Source organism: Thermobia domestica, chromosome 9 (assembly GCF_964235325.1).
Source record: "Thermobia domestica chromosome 9, izTheDome1.hap1.1, whole genome shotgun sequence".
NCBI lineage: Eukaryota > Metazoa > Arthropoda > Insecta > Zygentoma > Lepismatidae > Thermobia > Thermobia domestica.
The window spans coordinates 195,537,343-195,555,111 of record NC_137462.1 but is presented as its reverse complement, the minus strand read 5'-3'; the positions used below and the strand labels follow the sequence as shown (position 1 = coordinate 195,555,111).

The 17,769-nt window shown below is 36.0% G+C and overlaps 1 protein-coding gene across 2 annotated transcripts in view; it reads right to left on the bottom strand.

Moving 5' to 3' along the window:
- The window catches only part of LOC145660516 (uncharacterized), a 302,611-nt gene that overhangs the window by 185,641 nt on the left and 99,201 nt on the right, over nucleotides 1-17,769 (bottom strand). The gene's annotated exons all lie outside the window — the stretch shown is intronic.

Sequence of the window (17,769 nt, the reverse complement as noted above, 5' to 3'; positions counted from 1 at the left end):
AGCAATAATTCATAGACAATCAAGATATCCTTTATGTTATAACACTCGTCTATTTTAGCTATATGGATAAAATGCAGTTTGTAACAAAGCATGTATAGGTAGTAGTTTCCTGCAATTCAATATTACACTGGAAAGACCAATTGGATAATATGTATTAAATCTATAGTAAATGCACTGACTCATTGATTAACTTAATAACTGAATATCGCTGTGTGAATTTTGGAGAACTGGCCGAAATTAGTAGGCACAGAACCCTGAAATATTTTGTACATGTTCTTCTTGCATTTTAGGCTGGATATAAGACGAACTGTTTCGAAATGTGGCCTCAAAGTGGGATAGGTATTGGTGAGCTTGAATTATTTTTGTCGTTATCTAGTTAAGTGATTATTTCAGGGGGTGTCCTGGGGGTTGATCCCCAAAGCATACTTCCAATAGTTTTCAACTTGTGTTTTTAGTATTTTCGCAGTACTACTTACACCCTCTATGTACAGAAATTTTCTCCAGGGGATATTTTCTGAAATCACTGTTCTAGATCATTGAAAATATTAAGCATAGAACCTTAAAATTTCAATATTGAAATTGGGCTATTCCCCTATTATTTCTGGTATTAATCGAAGCACAAAAACAGAAAGAACACATTCTTGAAATCGTCTCCCCTAACCTACACGGCATAATCGTGGGACGTAAAACTGAAAAAATCCATTACATTTTGGAATAAATCCATTGTTTCTGGATGCGAGAAAATGATTGCAACTGTCCTGACATTGCGAAGTTGTTAAAAAAAAGCAACTTAGTGAGCAACTGAGATCGGATTTGAAACTGAATAAATTACATCCAAATATGCACTGAAAACTTAGAAAATATTCACCATAAACAACGTACTATGGACTTAAGAAATAGCTTATTTATTTCCGATTAACTTGTTTACTGCGTGCAGAATGAATTTTTAAACTACACTACTTGGAGTTGTTCAAAGTTTTCCGGTATTAAAACTTTGTCTATCGATTATTACAATAAGATTATGCGCATAAAATGATTTTCCAACGTGACGTGATTGGATGATATTTGTTCAATGACAAGAAAGTTTGGAACATTCGTCTGTCAATGATTTTCTGACTCCACACATGTACTGGTTGATTGACTCAATCTTTTCTAATCCTGGATTTGAGCTAAGCACCTTATCCAACTTCTCTCTCAACGTTTTCTTCAGTTTCGCCTGGGACAGAAATTAAGAAAGTTCCTTCCTTTACGAGTTCGAATGGCTCGCATTTTCTGTGCTCGTAGAAGGAGGCACCTTGAGTTTTCAGACGCCGCTTAATTGTTTTAACAATTGCCGAAAAAACGCAATACATAAATTAAATTTATATCTTAATGGTACATAAGAATATTCCCATTAGTCAGTGGATGGGGAAAAATTCTTAATATGTGCCCAATTCACACAAAACTACCGATTCGGGGCACTAAGAATATTAAAATAATTCGTAACTTCAAAAATGGGAACATAATAGAATATGAAAACCTTCAAAACACGCATTTGCATATATGTTACAATATCTGAACCCTACTTATTAGTTTATTTTTATTTTTTTAAAGTGATTTGCTGTGAAATTGACATACAGTGTTATCAACTAGTTTGTTCTTGTTAGAAATTTGCATTTATAAGGGGATATTAGTAGTGTTGCCACGAGACGAGACGGGACGTCTCGTGATATGTCTCGTCTTGTCTCGTGTCTCGAAAATGAAAACGCTGGCGGGAATGGCCAAGATTTAAATTGCCAGTGGTCATATAGATTGCAAAAGGAAAATCCCCTTTGTGAGAAAACATGTTGAAAAGCCTTCATAGAAGGCGGGCGGACGACAAAGAAAGCAAAGATATTATCGACAAACCCTTCAAATTGTTTGCTTTCAGCAAATTTATGATACTAATAATAACACTTTAGGTAAAGAAGTTTTACAGGGGGACCTTCATTTTGTTACGCGGAAATGTTTGATCTGACCAGAGTGCGAAATTGCCCTCTGCTTCCATGTTCAGAGGAAGGGAATACTTCCCTTTCCTAGTGAATAATATTCATTAGGACCTGAATTATCTTCAGAAATTGTTTCTTACAGGCGCATAAAACCTCTCGAACTTGATAAGTGTAAAGAACATTTGGTATAATATTCATGGAACTCCGTTGAAAGCAGAAAATATCATGAGAATGATCAAAATTCGAACATTGAAGAACATAATTAACAGAAATGAAATAGGATACCCAAACCATATTTTTAAACCTGCTATAAAATGTATATCCTATATTTTTACTAATTCCTTACTCCCATGAAAGTATCCTGGGGAGGATATTCTCTCCATTTTTTCAGACTGAAATCCTTTTATCCCGTACGATTCCCCCACCCCCTGACACAGTACGAAAAAACAAATGTTGTTAAAATCCATACACATGACCCTTCCGGGAACCCGGGGCCTTCAAGCCGATGGTCTATCGCCGCAGACCGCTAGGCTTGGTATGAAGATGTACGTTGCATGATTGAGAATAGATCCCGACAATATAAGGAACTTTAATCCAAAATTGCCACCCAAAAATCAACTTTTTTTTTTTAGACATTAGCTAATCTGGGTGTACTGTCATGAGTTTGTTACACAAACGGGGCAAGCACCACATAGTAGCACACACCCCGCGGTTATGGGAACAGATTTGAACCACAGAGGTGAAGACTGGCCCCAAGCATTCTTTCGTCCGATGTGTCGTTCAGCTCCCATTACTATGGCACTTTAAGTAGAGTTTAGTGTGCAGTAACATATAAAATTTCAATCAAATACTTTCCATTACTCAATAAAATTATTTGGTTCCGAGCTTTTTTTAAAAAAAAAAAATAATTGCAACAAATCTAAATATGCTAAAATGGAAAGTAGTTTTTGGATTGTTATAGGTTAACACTGTGAAACCTAAAGGCTGGAATATATGAAATCAAAGTGTACACACATATCTATCTCTCTATTTATCTATATATCTTTCCATCTCTCTCTCTCTCTCTCTCTCTCTCTCTGTATTTATACATATTATATATATATATATATACAGACACTATAAAGCAAGTGGGCTGATAGTATACGATAGTGTCGGGGATGATGACACCTTTACATCAAACTTTGCTTGTCGTGTAAACATTATTTAACATTAGTGTCTTCATCTTCGACGTACCTATGAGCAATTTACTATATATTCGTGTATTGAAACTGGTGAAACAAATTTCAATGTTTTAGAATGGAAAAAAAAAAAAAAAGCCAGGGTCGAGAAGCCTCAGACAACTAACAGCAGAGATATATTATCTTGTAAACTATTTATGCTTGCCTTGTGAGCTTATTTGAATTTATTTTTAAGACCTTTAGGTAACTTTGGCCGAATGGATGATAATGGGAAAATTAGTGGAATGAAGAAAGTGGTAGTATATTAGACAACTTCGAGAAAACACACACATTCGAAAAATGAAATGAAATCTTTGAGTTTTACGTCCCACGTTTATGCCGGTTAGGCTAAAGGAGACAGTGATGATGAGTAATGAATTAAATGGTGGAATGAAGAAAGTGGGAGGAAACGGGAGAACCCCGAGAAAACCCACGCACACGGTGTTTGTCCACCACAAAGTTCACTTGGCGGGGCTAGGATCGAACCCGAGACCCGAAGCACCAGAGGTGAACGCTCTACCACTGAGCCACCGCGGTTCCCACACACATTCAATGTTTGTCCACCACAAAGCTCACATGGCACTAACCGAGATCGAACCGACTACCACATACACCAGAGGTGAAGGCTTCACGGGGTAGCTACCGTGACATTTCTTGTCTTGTGTGTTCTGGGTAATACTTGTAACTTACAAGGGAAGAGAGGGAGATTATATATCGAAGTGGAAGATGGTTTATATACCAATCGAAAGCACTAATGACGCCTATTACAAAACTGTAATAAACATTTTCCGAATGCATATACTATGCGAGTTATATGGATATATAGAGTGTCCAGATAAGCCGTTACCACCCCTTGAAATCGCAAACGATAAGACAGATGCCAAAACTGGAAAACATCAGTTTGATCATTTTAAAAGTACAACGTATCAAAGCAAAAATTCTTGTCACAAGGCCACCCGCAGTGTACAGGGCGGGGTCCAACTCAAAAATTACAAAAGGTAAGGGGGTCAAGTAGTATATCGTTCGAAACTTCTTGGGAAATGAAAGAAGACGGAACAAGTCTCAATACTCTAAAATTACCTTGTGCAAAATGGCGGCCGGTCAAACTGTCAGCAAAAACGTAATTGTAAAGTCGATGGCCACCCCCACAAAAATCCTGAAACGGTGAGGCAGATGTCAAAAGAGGAAAACATGTGTGTCATCATTTCAAAAGTACAATGATTGGAAGTAAAAATATTTGTCTCAGGGTCCTCCACAATGTCCCAGGGGGGTCATGTTCAAATTGTTCAAATGGCAAGGGAGGTCAAGTAGCACGTCGTTTAAAGCTGTTATTAAATGAAAGCAGATAGAACAAGTATGGACGTGTAATATGCCATTACAGTCTAATGATATTATGTTTTTAATAGGAGGGTGCCCGAAATTTTTTGCACCGACTGTACTTGATGTTTAACAAAAAATTTCTGGCTGTTCATATAATTCGTAATATTGTTCATTATTCTATTTCAAATTAACATGGAAAACTGTAAAAAAAAAAAAAAAATTATTGGGAATTATAGTTTTGGGAATCAATATCTTTATTTATATTTTAAATTAGTTATAAGTCTTGTATATGGATGTGTATATGGATTATTACAATTCTTACGGTGTCAGTGCTATCCGAAAATATAGATCCACTATTGGACGGAACTTTCCAGATCAAATAACCAATCTAAAATTCGACAGAATTTTCAGGACCACCCTTCACCTCTCTTTTAGATACCTAGGTCCTTCTAAAATCTAGTTTAATCCAGATTTTACCAAATTTTATTCGTTTCAAAGCCCCACCGCCAAAATGCTTAGTTTTGATTGGCTGATAAACCCACGCTATGATATTAGGGCGCAATTATTCCATTCCACATCGGAAAGTGCTACTGAAGACACTGGTTTTTGTTCGTCTAACTTAAAAGTCGAAAGGAGTGAGAGAAACTACAAATAAAGGTAATATTGTGATGTTATTAACGTCTAAAAAAATTCTCTGGAAGTCTCGAGGAGCCATGAACTGTTAAATTTCGTAGTAAAAACCGGACTGTAGAGCAGAAATAGGAAGTCAACTCGGTAACGCCATGTTTTGCTGATATAATTAGTGGTGGACAGGTTCTGTGAAGTGCATCAGTTTGCTAGTTGTTCTTAGAAAGAAAAAATCTATAAACAGTTTCGGAAGAGTAGTGTTTCTCCCTTAAAATATTCTCATCCTGAAAATTACTCCTTTTAGAGTTACGTTAGGCCTGCCCCACTGCCGATTGTGTTCGTGTATGTAGTAAATGTGATTTCTTTTGTACTTATTTAGTAATAACATGGCGGTATTTAATTTCTTTGTAGTTAGGATAGTGATCACAATGCACGTGTGAATTATCAGTAAGGGCTCCTATCTGACTCCCAAATTGGGAGTACGGCTTCCAGCGGGATGAGTTGAACATTTAGTTTGTTTCCGGGTTCCCGCCCCTTCAGGGCAGGGGTCCTATTGTTAGCTAATACTTCGATACGTCCCCTCGGGGGCGTTGATTAAACACTCAAGAATGTGATTTAGTGAATACAAGGGCCAGTTGGCCCTGTTTCCTTTCTTCCCCTTTCCTTTCATAGAGCCGATTTAAAATGGTAAAATATGAATGTTTTCTGTGTGTATTTATCAGTACAACATGTATTAATGATAGTGATAATTGGTGTGTATTGGCATGATGTGTCTTGTAGTTTAAGTAGTATGTGTATATTTGTAATGTAGTATCAGTGGTAGTGGTAGTTAAGTGATGAAAGAGTGTGTGAGATAATTAAATACGGACAGTGTAGTATTTACTATGCGATAAATTTTTATTACTCCGTCATTAAGTGAACGTAATATAGTATAATAATTCCGTGTACAAGGTCACATTCCGTTGTTCAAGGGTTGATTATATCGTCGCTAGCCCTAGTGTCAAAAGTCAGTACTAACCGCCATTCTTCCGTCGAGGTGCTTAGTGATTTAGTTTCCATGAAATTGACCTTTCTTTCCGAAATAAAACCTAGAAGGTATAATTCACAGCCCATATGAATGTACAGTTAGGTCAAGTGACCCAAAATTAATATATTCTGAAAGTTTCAACATTCTGCATAGTCTAGAAATCGAGATATTTAAGTAAATAAACAATACGTAATTTTTTAACAGAAGTCGGGCGATATGATGCTAGTTCTTCGCTTTGAAATTATATTAAATGTCCATTTTTTCTTCGTGGCTGCAGAAGCTCATTGTTGCTGCAGAATTTCATAAACATTAAACATTATCGCAGATAATTCTATCTTCAGTGAAAATACGTAGGATTTTTTTCTTTCTTCTTAATAAAGCTACCGAGTATTACATAGTATTGTGTGTGGGATGAAAGAGTCTTGGGTTCGAGTGAGGTTGTCGTGCGGTGATCGGAATGGGAAATGTTTGTAGTGATTATAGATTTTAAAGTGTTATGATGAAATGTGTATATAGGCTGGGCGTAGATAGAGGAAACAGGGTGTTTGTAGAATATAGCGTCGTAGTAAATGAGAATGATGATATGAATATTATATGAATATTAATGTGAACATGAATATAAAGTGTATGAATATTGTAGTAAATGAATATAGAAGATAGGACACCCATATAGTTAAATATATATAGTAGCCCAGTGAATACTTCGCCGTGTGTTGATATATAGATATTGAATAGATACGTGTAGCTACAAACATCTCAGGTTCTGACCCCTGCACCATAATATCACGCGGACCGGAGGGCGATATATAGTCGGACTATGGTAATACTTTGTAGTTTAATGTGTTATAATAATAATCAACCATAGTAATACCATCTGATAGAAGGGGTAGCATCATATAATCGTTGACTAGACATATTGAATAATAAATTATGAAAAGATAATAGTAGTTATACAACAGGGCTGTAGTGAATCATATCTTCTGGTCGGTTTTAAAATAGAATATCCTGCTCCGTGAGATTTTTTTTTCTTCACGTTACCTACTCAGGCTAGCTTACAATGTTCATGGAGGCGACAGCTCTGACAGGGTTACAGAATCAAAACAATTAGTTATTGAAATTTATTTTCGCGTACCCGGATGTCGACCCCTAGTCCCTTTAAGTATTTTCATTTCTTTTCTTAGTTTAATTAGACGAGGGAAATTAACGACATCCCAGACTGGCGTGTCTGCGCAGGGTAGCTATCGGTGAAGTTTGGCAATAGAAATCACCGATCCAAAATCCAGTTTATTTAATATTTTTTAATTATTTTTGGCAAATCATTAGTTAGGGATATCTTAGCTATTACTTCTATTCTAGTTTCATTACTGTCCTCGAACCTTCTTAGTTCTTCTAAGGGGTCGAATATTTTTTTTTTTACTTAGAGATTTCAAAATTGGGGACGCAGTTACCTGGTCCCTTTCCCCCTCTCCTTTTATCCTGCTGGTCTGGGCCGGATACGGGGATCGGATTTCAATCTTACAAGCAAACTCTTGTGGGATTGGGATCTGATGGACACAGAACTTGCATCCTTGGCAGCAGGGCGTCCCTTGAGTCTACGTATTTGAGTAGACCACCCTTTTTGGCATGTTAAGAATATTTTGGCTATGGATTTTGTTGAGAGCGAAATTCGACTTCTATCTTTGTAGCGTTAGTTATTTCTCACTTAAATCTTTGGCGCCCCTATTCTTCGTCTTCCTTCTTCTCTATCTCTCTCTGTGTCTTCATTTCTTCAAGTTTTTTTTTCAAATTTTCAACCTTTCCCCCCCCCTAAGATTTTGAACTTGGTGCTTACAATTTATTTAACGTACAACTCTGATCTGAAATTACCAGCTGAGACGTTGCAAGACACGATTCATGGATAAAGTAGATAGTGATTGGGTCCTCCATCACATTTTGACGTATCGCTGAAATGAACAAAGACTTAGTATTTGACGACACTTCGATTACGTTCTTTCACCGTCGTTCCTCTTTAGTTTTTTTTTTTAATCCATTGATCACTTTCTTTTCTGTGTTGGTTTTCGATTACTTTGTAGTTAACCTGGGCCCAGAAATTGTATTTTAGGTTATCTAGTTATATCTTTAGAAATGCTCTGTGTTACGTGCCTGCCTTCCAAAGTTTTTTTTTCTCCATGATTTAAGCACGAACTGATTATATAAAAGTGAAAAATTTATAGATGCGCGGTATCAAGTAAAAAATCAATTTTCTTTTTCATATGTAATGTCGGAAGTCATTTGTTTTGGGACAATGTTTGCAACCTTGTAAAAATTTTATTATTGGGGTGATTAATTTAAATGTGTGCGCATTTATTGAATATAAATATATATATAGAGAGAAATGAATACGTCGAGATGTATATGTACTTAGTATGTGAATATGATTTTAAAGTAAAAGTATGATATTAAATGTATTATGAATATATGTAAGAGCGCTCGTGTCTGTCCCCCTAAAAACGTGTATTGGTTGCTATAGTTTACCAGTAAGTTTTCCGACGTATATAAGAATGTAGATTTTGTCAAGAATACCGCCGTCCACTCAAGTAATTTTCTTTTTCTTTTGAATAAATGTAATTAATAACCTCTGTAATTATGTAATGGCATGTATTGAAAAGTAACGGCAGGTCTAAACATAACTCACCTCATAACGCATATTATCCCTGAACTACCAACCAAAAACCATTGTGGAAAGTGTACCTTGAATCCTTATCACCTGCATATGTATCCTGTGACTTGACCAGTTTTTTTTATCCTCAATTTAAACCTTTATACTCCGTACACCTGCGGGAGATCGTTTTTAAAAATCCGAATTATATACACATATATACGAAAGTGATCCTAGAGAAAGGTCTCATGACGTGTCCCAGTATTAAATAAATAATTTGAAACTATTCAGATAATAAGTTTGGAAATGGATCGTCTCAGAGGAGATACATCCTCTAGTGAAAGTTATTTTCTAAAAATCCCTAGATGGGTAAAGCGTCGTAATGTGCGATTGCAGACATAAACTGTTACGAGTTATAAACCAAATATAGACGATAAATGGTTTTTGTAAACCGATAGTTAGATATATATATAGATATATAAATGAACACGAACTAAGTTAAATGGAGCGAAATGTTTTGGACACTATGAGTAGTGCGTGATCTGTGATTTGAACGCTCAAAGTCATTAATATCTTATTACCCAATGTGAGGTAGAGACTCATATAAGTTCTAATACACCTAAAAGTTTTTTTTTCTTTCCTCTTTGTTCATATTTTTTTTAAGTGAAATAAGTGTCTTCTTTGCGTATGTCGCAAATCATAATTTTGCTTTAGCATGCCTAAGATATAATACATGTAATTATTTTTTTCTTTCTTTTTCATTTGTCAATATGATTGAATATATAAAAATTTACTAAAATATAACTCTTTGTATTCTATTGATATATAACCAAGAACTTGTGCTTTTAATATCTTCTTTATAATTATTTGTTTGTCTTTTCTTTTCACTATGGATGTAATAAATTATTTGTATCTTTGTAGTTAGTTGGTATCCTTTAACCATATATACACTGTCCTGAGTGAGTGAGCGAGTGAATGCATGATAGATTTAACTTAAGTAATTTTAGTGATGTCATTTGTCATATTAACATCTGCAACATATGTGTCATGTTTTAATATATGTGTTAAGGTAAATAACCTAGGTTATGAAGGACCGCTACTAATGGTTTAAATCGGCTCTAGGAGTGAAACAAAAATAGCAGGATGAGCCTAAATACGACATCTTTCTTCCAGGAAGTTGAAATTCTCGTTGATACGATACATAAATTTATATTGAGTTTATAAGTCTGATTTTTTTTTTCCTCTTGGCTAATTCATATGTGTGGTCGATCCTAGAGAACAGAGTCCAGATGCTGGATGGTAATCAATTACCGGTTGGAATAACAGTACAAAGAATTAAATTTCACTTTTCTCATTCCCAGGTCTAGGTCTGGGCAACCCCACGATCGTGGTGCCTGGAGCTAGGTCTGGGTGGTATGAGGGAACATGTGTCTATTTCGAAGCATTCCAAAATTGATTAGTCGTTAATAACATTTAGAATGATTCATCTTTCAACGACTTTCCCGACCTTTTACTATATTTCCGGAATTATCCAGTAATCTGTTTCTCATTAAAATACCCTATTTCTTTTCTTTCTTCTTTTCCTACCTCCTTCTTTTACCCTTCTACTTTCTTCTCTTTCTTTTCTATTTCTAAATGAAAGAAAACGGAGTCATGACAGAGTAGTCGCTATTGGCACGGTCAATAAGTTGTTTCAATGAGTTTTCTTCGGGAGTCCGATATGGAATAATTAACAATAACAAAAGGTTTATTGGAAGTTACTTTATTGGAGAATAATCATGATTTCAATTAGTAGACGATGTTTCGTAAATCGTCCTCGTAAAAGAGAATTAAATTGTAGCGACTCCTCTACATTAGCTCTTTTTATCTTCGTTTTTTTTTCGTTTACGTTTTCTTTCAATATTGGCTAACCGTGACATTATCTGTTGCCCTGGAAACGGCGGTTTCTATGGCAACGGACAGAAGTTTTCTTTCAATTTTGGCGACCGTTGACATCGGACAGTTACCATGGAAACAACGTTGTTTTCCCTGGTAACGAATCTGAAATTATTTATTAAACACTGTTTAGGATCGAGCACATATTGACTTGGCCACAAAAGGTGCATAATTAAAAAAGTGACAGTGAGATTAAATAATTATAGTCATTGGCTGTTCTGCTATCTTTGTCTCTCTCTGTAGAAAGGGGGAAATGAAGGAATTTGCTAAAGTGACTTCTAAAATTTGAAAATGCTGGAAGTTGACCCAAGGAGGGAATTAGATAGGAGTCCCTTAATTTATGAATAGTACCTGATTAATAAGTATTGTTAGTTTATAAGGATATAATTGCATGTGTTTATATTGTGTCTTTTTATATGGAAACTATGGCAACTAATAGGGAAGTAGTATCACACGAGAACGCGGAAGTCTCATGTACGCAATGTACTTTAGAAAGTAGTGAGAAAAGAGCTCGCGTCTCTCGTAGGCTAGTGAGGTGTCACGAATGTGGGCTGAAATGGATCCATTTCAGTTGTATTAATTTAGAGGATACTGCTGAAAATGCAGAAAAGGTCCGGGCTGGTGAAATAGTTAAATACTGCAAAGAATGTGAGGGGAAGCTCCACCAGTCGCGTGAACCCATGAGTTTACCCTCTGAAAAAGAAAATGAACATCCCGATTCGGACGGTGAGCGAGGGTATAGTACCCCGAAGAACCGAGGCCAAATATCTCCAGTGGAGATATCTGACCTCGATGATGATGAAAAAGATGGGGATCCAATTGGTGATAAACCCAAAGAAAAGCAAAGGAAGACTGTGTCATCTAATAATGACGCTCTCCTCCTTTCATTGCAACAAATGCTACAAGAAATGAATGAAAATAACCGGGAAATGAGACGCGAAATAAATGAGAAAATAGATAATAATAGCCTGGAAATGAGACGCGAAATGAATAAGAATAGCCGGGAAATGAATGAAAAAATAGATGCCTCCAACCGAGAAACCGAATCTCGATTCGAAGTATTAACTCACAAAATAGACAATATATGTGTAGACTTCGCTTCCTCAATAAACAATTTGAGGGAGCAAACGTCTACTGAAATTGATTTGGTCAGATGCGAGGCTCAACAGTCCATAAAGCAACTTCAGCAGGAGACTGAAAGTAAATTAGATCATGTAAATTCTGAAATTGAACAAATGGATACCAAATTGCATAAAATCAACAATAAATTAGAAACACAGCAGGCCGAAATTGATAGTTTAAAGTCAACCTTGTCAGACTTATCATTGGAAACCAAACTGGAAGTAACTGACCAGAAAATTTCGAAAATTCAAAACGAGATAGTAAATATTCGAAAAGAAATGACAAAATCTAGTCGCGAAAAATCAGAGATAACCTATCCTTTCCCCGGTAGCGATTTCTCAGAAATATTACCTGCGATAACAACTACATGTAGCGCAGGAAAAGAAAATTTAGTGTCAGTTGATGCACGGGATATTGCGACGCACTACCCCATGCATCGGTCAGAACCAAAGTCGTGGTTCAATTCCAATAGTGTGCCGAATCAGTCGAGTGTTGTGACGACTACGGTCACTAGCGTGAGTGCTCCCTCCTTACATGGAGGTATACAATCACATAGCGTGTTGCCGGGAAAAGGAGATGGGTGCCATTCTGAGTCGTTGTTCATGGGTGCGATTGGTCCGGGGATGGAGCCCAACATGTTCAATACGACCAACAAAATCCCTTTCACTTACATGGGTAATTATAACACCGCTACGACGTCGTCGGTGGTAAATCCGGTGACGACTCCGATTGTGCAGGATAATATGTTAATTCCCACCAACAATTCCCCTGCTTATGTTAGTATGAGCTCTAAAGTGTCCCTCCGGGATATTGAACATTTTCCCACTTTCGATGGGAACATTGCGAACTGGTTACCTCGTGTTTCCCTGCTACCTAAAAGGTGAACTCACAATTTCCAGAATCTTAAGCTTTTCAACTGTACTGAGGACAAAAAACGGGAACTTCTATCTCAATACCCAAAGTGAATTTTACACTGTCTCATTTGAGTGCATGAGTGTATGAGTGAGTAGTTAGTTTATTAGTATTAATACATGTTAATTCCATTCAACAAAATTTTGTTATTCAAACAAAATTTTTTTTAACGACGCCGGGGAACTGTAATATGCCATTACAGTCTAATGATATTATGTTTTTAATAGGAGGGTGCCCGAAATTTTTTGCACCGACTGTACTTGATGTTTAACAAAAAATTTCTGGCTGTTCATATAATTCGTAATATTGTTCATTATTCTATTTCAAATTAACATGGAAAACTGTAAAAAAAAAAATTATTGGGAATTATAGTTTTGGGAATCAATATCTTTATTTATATTTTAAATTAGTTATAAGTCTTGTATATGGATGTGTATATGGATTATTACAATTCTTACGGTGTCAGTGCTATCCGAAAATATAGATCCACTATTGGACGGAACTTTCCAGATCAAATAACCAATCTAAAATTCGACAGAATTTTCAGGACCACCCTTCACCTCTCTTTTAGATACCTAGGTCCTTCTAAAATCTAGTTTAATCCAGATTTTACCAAATTTTATTCGTTTCAAAGCCCCACCGCCAAAATGCTTAGTTTTGATTGGCTGATAAACCCACGCTATGATATTAGGGCGCAATTATTCCATTCCACATCGGAAAGTGCTACTGAAGACACTGGTTTTTGTTCGTCTAACTTAAAAGTCGAAAGGAGTGAGAGAAACTACAAATAAAGGTAATATTGTGATGTTATTAACGTCTAAAAAAATTCTCTGGAAGTCTCGAGGAGCCATGAACTGTTAAATTTCGTAGTAAAAACCGGACTGTAGAGCAGAAATAGGAAGTCAACTCGGTAACGCCATGTTTTGCTGATATAATTAGTGGTGGACAGGTTCTGTGAAGTGCATCAGTTTGCTAGTTGTTCTTAGAAAGAAAAAATCTATAAACAGTTTCGGAAGAGTAGTGTTTCTCCCTTAAAATATTCTCATCCTGAAAATTACTCCTTTTAGAGTTACGTTAGGCCTGCCCCACTGCCGATTGTGTTCGTGTATGTAGTAAATGTGATTTCTTTTGTACTTATTTAGTAATAACATGGCGGTATTTAATTTCTTTGTAGTTAGGATAGTGATCACAATGCACGTGTGAATTATCAGTAAGGGCTCCTATCTGACTCCCAAATTGGGAGTACGGCTTCCAGCGGGATGAGTTGAACATTTAGTTTGTTTCCGGGTTCCCGCCCCTTCAGGGCAGGGGTCCTATTGTTAGCTAATACTTCGATACGTCCCCTCGGGGGCGTTGATTAAACACTCAAGAATGTGATTTAGTGAATACAAGGGCCAGTTGGCCCTGTTTCCTTTCTTCCCCTTTCCTTTCATAGAGCCGATTTAAAATGGTAAAATATGAATGTTTTCTGTGTGTATTTATCAGTACAACATGTATTAATGATAGTGATAATTGGTGTGTATTGGCATGATGTGTCTTGTAGTTTAAGTAGTATGTGTATATTTGTAATGTAGTATCAGTGGTAGTGGTAGTTAAGTGATGAAAGAGTGTGTGAGATAATTAAATACGGACAGCGTAGTATTTACTATGCGATAAATTTTTATTACTCCGTCATTAAGTGAACGTAATATAGTATAATAATTCCGTGTACAAGGTCACATTCCGTTGTTCAAGGGTTGATTATATCGTCGCTAGCCCTAGTGTCAAAAGTCAGTACTAACCGCCATTCTTCCGTCGAGGTGCTTAGTGATTTAGTTTCCATGAAATTGACCTTTCTTTCCGAAATAAAACCTAGAAGGTATAATTCACAGCCCATATGAATGTACAGTTAGGTCAAGTGACCCAAAATTAATATATTCTGAAAGTTTCAACATTCTGCATAGTCTAGAAATCGAGATATTTAAGTAAATAAACAATACGTAATTTTTTAACAGAAGTCGGGCGATATGATGCTAGTTCTTCGCTTTGAAATTATATTAAATGTCCATTTTTTCTTCGTGGCTGCAGAAGCTCATTGTTGCTGCAGAATTTCATAAACATTAAACATTATCGCAGATAATTCTATCTTCAGTGAAAATACGTAGGATTTTTTTTCTTTCTTCTTAATAAAGCTACCGAGTATTACATAGTATTGTGTGTGGGATGAAAGAGTCTTGGGTTCGAGTGAGGTTGTCGTGCGGTGATCGGAATGGGAAATGTTTGTAGTGATTATAGATTTTAAAGTGTTATGATGAAATGTGTATATAGGCTGGGCGTAGATAGAGGAAACAGGGTGTTTGTAGAATATAGCGTCGTAGTAAATGAGAATGATGATATGAATATTATATGAATATTAATGTGAACATGAATATAAAGTGTATGAATGTTGTAGTAAATGAATATAGAAGATAGGACACCCATATAGTTAAATATATATAGTAGCCCAGTGAATACTTCGCCGTGTGTTGATATATAGATATTGAATAGATACGTGTAGCTACAAACATCTCAGGTTCTGACCCCTGCACCATAATATCACGCGGACCGGAGGGCGATATATAGTCGGACTATGGTAATACTTTGTAGTTTAATGTGTTATAATAATAATCAACCATAGTAATACCATCTGATAGAAGGGGTAGCATCATATAATCGTTGACTAGACATATTGAATAATAAATTATGAAAAGATAATAGTAGTTATACAACAGGGCTGTAGTGAATCATATCTTCTGGTCGGTTTTAAAATAGAATATCCTGCTCCGTGAGATTTTTTTTTCTTCACGTTACCTACTCAGGCTAGCTTACAATGTTCATGGAGGCGACAGCTCTGACAGGGTTACAGAATCAAAACAATTAGTTATTGAAATTTATTTTCGCGTACCCGGATGTCGACCCCTAGTCCCTTTAAGTATTTTCATTTCTTTTCTTAGTTTAATTAGACGAGGGAAATTAACGACATCCCAGACTGGCGTGTCTGCGCAGGGTAGCTATCGGTGAAGTTTGGCAATAGAAATCACCGATCCAAAATCCAGTTTATTTAATATTTTTTAATTATTTTTGGCAAATCATTAGTTAGGGATATCTTAGCTATTACTTCTATTCTAGTTTCATTACTGTCCTCGAACCTTCTTAGTTCTTCTAAGGGGTCGAATATTTTTTTTATTTAGAGATTTCAAAATTGGGGACGCAGTTACCTGGTCCCTTTCCCCCTCTCCTTTTATCCTGCTGGTCTGGGCCGGATACGGGGATCGGATTTCAATCTTACAAGCAAACTCTTGTGGGATTGGGATCTGATGGACACAGAACTTGCATCCTTGGCAGCAGGGCGTCCCTTGAGTCTACGTATTTGAGTAGACCACCCTTTTTGGCATGTTAAGAATATTTTGGCTATGGATTTTGTTGAGAGCGAAATTCGACTTCTATCTTTGTAGCGTTAGTTATTTCTCACTTAAGTCTTTGGCGCCCCTATTCTTCGTCTTCCTTCTTCTCTATCTCTCTCTGTGTCTTCATTTCTTCAAGTTTTTTTTTTCAAATTTTCAACCTTTCCCCCCCCCTAAGATTTTGAACTTGTTGCTTACAATTTATTTAACGTACAACTCTGATCTGAAATTACCAGCTGAGACGTTGCAAGACACGATTCATGGATAAAGTAGATAGTGATTGGGTCCTCCATCACATATTGACCTATCGCTGAAATGAACAAAGACTTAGTATTTGACGACACTTCGATTACGTTCTTTCACCGTCGTTCCTCTTAAGTTTTTTTTGTAATCCGTTGGTCACTTTCCTTTCTGTTTTGGTTTTCGATTACTTTGTAGTTAACCTGGGCCCAGAAATTGTATTTTAGGTTATTTAGTTATATCTTTAGAAATGCTCTGTGTTACGTGCCTGCCTTCCAAAGTTTTTTTTTTCCATGATTTAAGCACGAACTGATTATATAAAAGTGAAAAATTTATAGATGCGCGGTATCAAGTAAAAAATCAATTTTCTTTTTCATATGTAATGTCGGAAGTCATTTGTTTTGGGACAATGTTTGCAACCTTGTAAAAATTTTATTATTGGGGTGATTAATTTAAATGTGTGCGCATTTATTGAATATAAATATATATATAGAGAGAAATGAATACGTCGAGATGTATATGTACTTAGTATGTGAATATGATTTTAAAGTAAAAGTATGATATTAAATGTATTATGAATATATGTAAGAGCGCTCGTGTCTGTCCCCCTAAAAACGTGTATTGGTTGCTATAGTTTACCAGTAAGTTTTCCGACGTATATAAGAATGTAGATTTTGTCAAGAATACCGCCGTCCACTCAAGTAATTTTCCTTTTCTTTTGAATAAATGTAATTAATAACCTCTGTAATTATGTAATGGCATGTATTGAAAAGTAACGGCAGGTCTAAACATAACTCACCTCATAACGCATATTATCCCTGAACTACCAACCAAAAACCATTGTGGAAAGTGTACCTTGAATCCTTATCACCTGCATATGTATCCTGTGACTTGACCAGTTTTTTTTATCCTCAATTTAAACCTTTATACTCCGTACACCTGCGGGAGATCGTTTTTAAAAATCCGAATTATATACACATATATACGAAAGTGATCCTAGAGAAAGGTCTCATGACGTGTCCCAGTATTAAATAAATAATTTGAAACTATTCAGATAATAAGTTTGGAAATGGATCGTCTCAGAGGAGATACATCCTCTAGTGAAAGTTATTTTCTAAAAATCCCTAGATGGGTAAAGCGTCGTAATGTGCGATTGCAGACATAAACTGTTACGAGTTATAAACCAAATATAGACGATAAATGGTTTTTGTAAACCGATAGTTAGATATATATATAGATATATAAATGAACACGAACTAAGTTAAATGGAGCGAAATGTTTTGGACACTATGAGTAGTGCGTGATCTGTGATTTGAACGCTCAAAGTCATTAATATCTTATT